The sequence below is a fragment of the Panthera pardus genome, unplaced genomic scaffold (genome assembly GCF_024362965.1).
Source record: "Panthera pardus isolate Hobbes unplaced genomic scaffold, ASM2436296v1 HiC_scaffold_20, whole genome shotgun sequence".
Taxonomy (NCBI): domain Eukaryota; kingdom Metazoa; phylum Chordata; class Mammalia; order Carnivora; family Felidae; genus Panthera; species Panthera pardus.
Window position 1 is genome coordinate 91,068,526 of NW_026526766.1, and position 6,051 is coordinate 91,074,576.

At 60.3% G+C, this 6,051-nt stretch overlaps 1 long non-coding RNA gene across 1 annotated transcript; it reads left to right on the forward strand.

Moving 5' to 3' along the window:
- Positions 1-566: 566 nt before the first annotated feature.
- LOC128778662 (uncharacterized) lies at positions 567-3,112 on the forward strand. The gene is made up of 2 exons (XR_008424392.1): positions 567-1,469; positions 1,874-3,112. It is a non-coding gene; the product is annotated as an uncharacterized LOC128778662 (long non-coding RNA).
- Positions 3,113-6,051: the final 2,939 nt, after the last annotated feature.

Sequence of the window (6,051 nt, forward strand, 5' to 3'; positions counted from 1 at the left end):
GACATTCGGGCTCTCCCGGCAACATCTTAGTTTCCAAGCACGTGGTTTTCCTTGAAGTCAGAAAGAGGTTGGATAAGCCGCCTGGCCCACCACTGCGAGGCATCGGGGCCCCTCCGGTGACCGCTGGTCCTGGTCTGCCCCGGGCCGCAGCCACGTCCTGGGGTGGGCCGCAACCGGGAGGGGCCCGTCGAGAGTCACAACCTGGCCACTTACAAAGCGCCCACTGTGCATACCGCCCAGAGGACCCACGGAGAAGGGCAACACGAGCTCACTGCCTGGGAGGTGCCCACGCTCAGAAGCCGAGGCTGAGGTCCTCACCCGGGCAGACGGGCCAGAGGGGTCCGCCCTTTGAAGGCTTCATGGAGGAGGCGGAGACGGGATGGGGAGCCCGGGGGCGGGCAAGAATCCTGGCTCCACCCGCACGGCCCGCAAGAGAAGAAGCAGGAAAAGGCGTATGCCACAGCACGGGGAGCCCCCGACGCGTCCTGTCGCGTGAGCGAAGGCAGACAGGAAAGGTCGCGTGGTGTCGGGTCCCTTTTACATGAAGCGTCGGGAGTCGGCGAATCCGCAGAGGCAAGAGGCAGGTTGGCGGTGGCTGGGGCTCGGGCTCGGGGCCGGGGCTCCTCCTGGGGTGGATGAAGAGGTTTCGGAACCGGGTAAAGAGGTGCTTAGCTGTGCCGCACCGTGACCGCGCTAAATGCCACTGGACTGCGCACTTTAAACTCGTTCCGTCCATCGCGTGTGAATTCCATCCCAATAAAACAAAAATCCTTGAAGGGAGGAAATTCGTACTGACAACGGGACACATGCAACACTCACCGGGGACAGGCCCCAGACACCGTGCCTCCTTTACCTCTCCAGCCTGTGCAGGGATCTGACCCCGGAAACTCGGGGCAGGGCAACCGGTCAGCGGGGCGGGACGAGGCAGGTTGAGGGCGCAGGCTGGCTGCTCCTCGAAGCGCGATGGCCTGGCTGTGTCCTGGGGGCCGTGGGAAGGGCTGCGTCCCATCGGAGCTCACTTACGGGAGGGCGGCTTTTCAAGAGCCCGGGTCAGACCTGGGGGTCAGAGCACGTGCTCCGCTGGAGAACCCACAGGGGTCAGAGCAGAGCCCCCACCCGCCCGGGACGCCCCAGGGAGCCTGCCTCTCTCCCCACCTCCCCGCCACACCCCTCTCCTGCCTTCTCTGGATCCCCCCAGATTTCCCGTTCCTAATTCCTGCCCGGGAGAGCCCTCCTCGGAGGCAGCCGGACCCTTGGCGTAAGGCTGGCTGCCCAGAGAGAGGGCCTGCCCCCCACAGCAGCCACGGAGAAGGCCCCGGCCACACGTGGCCACCTGTGAGGTGGGTCCTGGGCTCTCTCACTGAGCCACCACTCCCTGGACACCCTCCTGGGCTTTTGCCCAGCGGGGAAAAGGATAGAATGAGGCCACAGGACCTTTGTCTCCTGCCACGTGGAAGCACACATGGTGAGTCAACACTGTCACACAGACCTCGGACGCCAAAGAACAAAGCGGGTGTCCAGCCGGGTTCGTTTCGGCGGGACGGGCCCCCACTGCCTGGTGGGATTCGGGGATGAGGGGAGGCTGGGCTCATGCCCGAGGTCTGCCCTGGACAGGCTGGAGCAGCCACCCAGTACGTGAAACCTCGCTGGACCAGCAAGAAACGTACCTGCCAAGGAATCTGCAAAGCTTCGCTTTCGTCAGGGCCCTCGGGGGCCTGGCAACCCCGGGAACGCAGGCAGGCGTTAGGGAAAAGTGCACGGAACCGCCCTCCTTCTCACGATACTCCCACGTGACCAGGGGACTGGTTTTTCAGAGCGCTTGGCTCTCCTCATTTTTTTTTTAATTGTTTTAATGTTTATTCATTTTTGAAAGACAGAGGCAGAGCACGAGCAGGGGAGAGGCAGAGGGAGAGGGAGACACGGAATCCGAAGGAGGCTCCGGGCTCCGAGCTGTCAGCACAGAGCCCGACGCGGGGCTCGAACTCACAGACCGTGAGATCAGGACCTGAGCCGAAGTCAGACGCTTCACCGACTGAGCCCCCCAGGCGCCCCGACTTTTCTTGGGGCGGGCTCGGTGCTTTCTCTGACCAGCAGCCGTCATCCACCTGGGACACCTGTGCCCCTGAGGAGGGTCTGGATGTGGCAAGTGGGCGGGCGGCCCGTTGAGGGAGCCTCGCACTGGCCCCGGCACCCAGATCCCATCTGCAGCTGAGGCAGAGGGCGAGATCCACATCACAAGCCTACGTGGAAACCTTGCAAACGGCCGAAACAGCACAGGACTCTGCACAACACTCCCGGGCCCCCCCTCCAGCCCCCCGGCCTTTGCCGCCCCATCTGTCCAGAGCAGGCACCTGTCCCTATGCGTCTGCCCCATCTGGGTGGCCTCCTCCAGGCCGTCCTGACCCCGCACACAGAAGGCCCGGCCCCGGCCACCCAAGCAGCCCCCTGTGACCTTTCCTCGAAGCCCTTGGCCGCATTTAAGTCATGTGATCTGTGGTTTCATCCACCTGTCCTTTCTGCCGTGGCCTCCGTGGGGCCTGACGTGGTCCCTGCAGGCCCGCCCGAGCACTGAGCCTCGGAGGCAGGTAAATATTTGCCAGACGATGCCTGAGTATTGAAACGGAGAACACTCTCCGATCTGGACACCTGAGCTCGAATCCTAGCCCTGCTGCTGAATTGCATTGTGACCTTGGGCCGGTCACTCGGTCTTTCCCGTCTGTAAAATGGAGACAGCGGCACGGAGACGGCGGGCCAGCCTCTCCCAGCACTCCGCCGGCCCGGGGATCTTAAGAACGAAGGGGTCTTTTTAAGAGGTCTCGCTCGCACCCCCACCCCCACAGAGAGCGGCTGCCGTCCGAGCTCCTTATAGGGCTCCTTTGCTCTCAGGAGAGACTCCGATGTGTTGGCAAAGTGCATTGTGGGAGCCAAAATAATCAGATTGCAGACGAAGGGAGAGAGGGAAGGGGAAGATAATTGAATATCAGAGAGGAAGCTATTCTCAAGCCAGCCGTTTCATGGTTCCTTCTCGTATTTATGTTTTCGGGGAGGTCCCCCAAATAAAACAGCGCTATTATTTTATGACTCATAAAATATACGTTACGGTTACAACATATCATAGCCATAATCATAACCACACTTACTGAATACCTACTACGCGCCGTAAAACTCTCAAGGCGGGTCTGACCCTCTCACTTGGCAGCTGGGAAGACGGGGGGCCACGGGGCCACGCTGGTCTCCGCCCGGAGTCGAAGGCAGCGCTCTCCCGGCCCCGCCACCCGTCCAGAGCCCTTTCCGGGCTCCCCGGCCCCCGGGCTCAACCCTCTTCCATCACGGGGTGGCGTCACACCCTTTTCATTTCCAAGTCTCGTTACTACAGATGCAGCATGAAAAATGAGCCAATAACCCAGTAAATCCGAGCCACTCGGTGCGAAATGTAATAACAGCTGTGAGGCAGTGCCAGCCAGACAGATTGAGCAGGCTGCGCCTCCGAGAAGCTGCCCTCTAGGGCTCCGGGGGACGGCGTCGAGAGGGCACAGAAAGGTCTCAGCCCTCCAGACAGAGAGGGTCACGGCCCGGCGGGGGGCAGGTGCCCGGGACCCGCGCACACACGACCCGCGAGGGGCTCCGGGTGGCTGACTTTGCTCCTCTGTCCCTCAGCCTTCGGTTCTGCGAGATGGGGCGCCCGCCTGGGGTCCGCCCCGGGACGCGGAGAACACGCGCAGCTGGGGAGCCCCTGCGCAAGGTGAGGCCCCCCCGGCACGGGCTCACCCCGGGTCGCACGGCGGCATATGACCTGGCTCATCAGGAATCAACTGCTTCCCGAAAGAACAAGGTGGCGAAGGCGTTTCCAGAGGAAGACGTATGTAGTACAAGGTGCTAGGCCTTACCACGCTGCCTGTCCCCCCGCCCTGCTCCCACCCCTGACCCGGGAAGGGTCGGGGGCAGCCTGACGACAGCAGGCACCAGAGCAACTTACCCCCCTAGACTCACAGGTCCACTGGCTCTCACTCCCGGCTGAGCCTCCTGAGGTGGGTTCTAAACATTTCACGCCCAGGCCCAGGGACGATTTCACTGGCCTGGTGTGGCCAGCCGGCCAAGGACACTTGACCCCTGTGCCCCGCAGGGCACCCAGCAAGCGGGCTTCCCGCCTCTGTGCGCCCCTGAAGGGGACAGGAGACTGCAAAGCCCCCCGAGCAGGCCAGCACGGCCGGTCCCACACCAGCACCGGAGCCACGCGGCCTTTCGGGTGAAGTGACACCGCCCCGATGGACCTCACAGATGCCCACGGGGGCCCAAGAGCCCCTGAGTGCCCCAGTAGCCCTCAGAGGAGCGTGGCACCCAAGGGGCCATCACCCTGGCCTCCCGCCTCCCGTGCCAGGCCGCGGGGCTCTGAGTCTGCCAGACAGGGACCCAACAAGGCAGCAAAGTCAGGCCCCACCTTGATGGGTACTCGGCGGTGTGGCCACGAAGGGTCCGGAATGCTCTGAACATGACGGGGCCACGTGCCGTAGGGCCACCGCGAGCGGATGGGCCCCCTCTGCCAAGGAGACAGCCCTGAGCAGCCTGCCTCGCTGAGGCGAAAGGGAAGGAGAGCAGTTCTGACCCTCTTTTATTTATTTAATTAATTAATTTATTTTATTTTATTTTATTTTATTTTATTTTATTTTATTTTATTTTATTTTATTTTTTGGGTGTTTGGGGTGTTTTGTTCACTGTGGGTATTTTAAATTAATTATAACTTCTAAGAATATTCCACTAAAGCGTGATTTCTCTTGATTGTGGGGCTCCCTGGAGCCCGGATCGAGTGCCTGGCTTTCCACACCCCAGCCCCAGCCTCGAGTCTCCTGTGCTCTGTCCTGCTGGTGTCGCCCTGCCCACTCTCCGCGCCTCTGGAAACTCTGCCGGTGACGCGGGTGAGCCACCAGGCCCCCAGCAGGTGAAGGCGCCCTCTGTTCAGGCTCCTTGTTTCCCACAGACTACATCGTGATGGTTAAAAGTTCAGTGGCTTCAGGGGCGCCTGGGGGGCTCCGTCGGTGAAGCGTCTGCCTTTGGCTCAGGTCATGATCTCACGGTTTGTGGGTTCGAGCCCCGCGTCGGGCTCTGTGCCGACAGCTCGGAGTCTGGACCCTGCTTTGGATTCTGTGTCTCCCTCTCCCTCTGCCCATCCCCTGCTCATGCTCTGTCTCTCTGTGTCTCTCAATAATAAATAAACGTTAAAAAAAGGAAAGGAAAGGAAAGGAAAGGAAAGGAAAGGAAAGGAAAGGAAAGGAAAGGAAAGGAAAGGAAAGGAAAGGAAGGAAAGGAAAGAAAAGAAAGAAAAGGAAAGGAAAGGAAAGGAAAGGAAAGGAAAGGAAAGGAAAGGAAAGGAAAGGAAAGAAAAGAAAACAACAGCTTGGTGGCCTCGGCTCCAACGGGGTGTTTTGGAGTCAGGAAGTGCTCCCGGGGTCCTCACGACGAGCACGATGTGGCTCCGTGAGCAGTGAGGGGACCCCTCGTCGTGTAGACCCACGCCAACAGCACTGCCTGAGTCTCACCCCAGCTCTGGATGTCCCACGTGAAAGGCTGTTTGTGATTTACCCAAACTGGAGGCTCACAATCCGCGAGAGTGTTCAAAAGCCACTGGAAAGCACCTACCTGAGGGTAGGAGGCTTTGCTCTGTCGGGAACGTCACCGTTTGGGGAAGTCACGTCACAGACGCTGGCAACGGCGGCCCACGGTCTCCCGGGCACCTCCAGCTGCGGCCGGGACCGCGGATCCGGATCCGTGCCCCGGGGCCAGGCTTCCTGCTGGAGACGGGGCGGGCGCTCACATAGCCAAAGACAGTACTTGAGGATCACTGATTCCCCTTTAACCATGGTAATACACCCTTTATATTACACTCAGAACGTTATATTGACTTTTTTCGAAATCCTACGCGAAGTGAGTTTTATTTCCTGTGATTTTCATTTCAGGACAGTCAAGGGAGTGCGGCGGGGTCCATCCAGGGATCCAGGCCGCGCAGCAAATCGCCTGGGAACGTTACAAAATGCAGGATGCTCCTACACCTGGTCT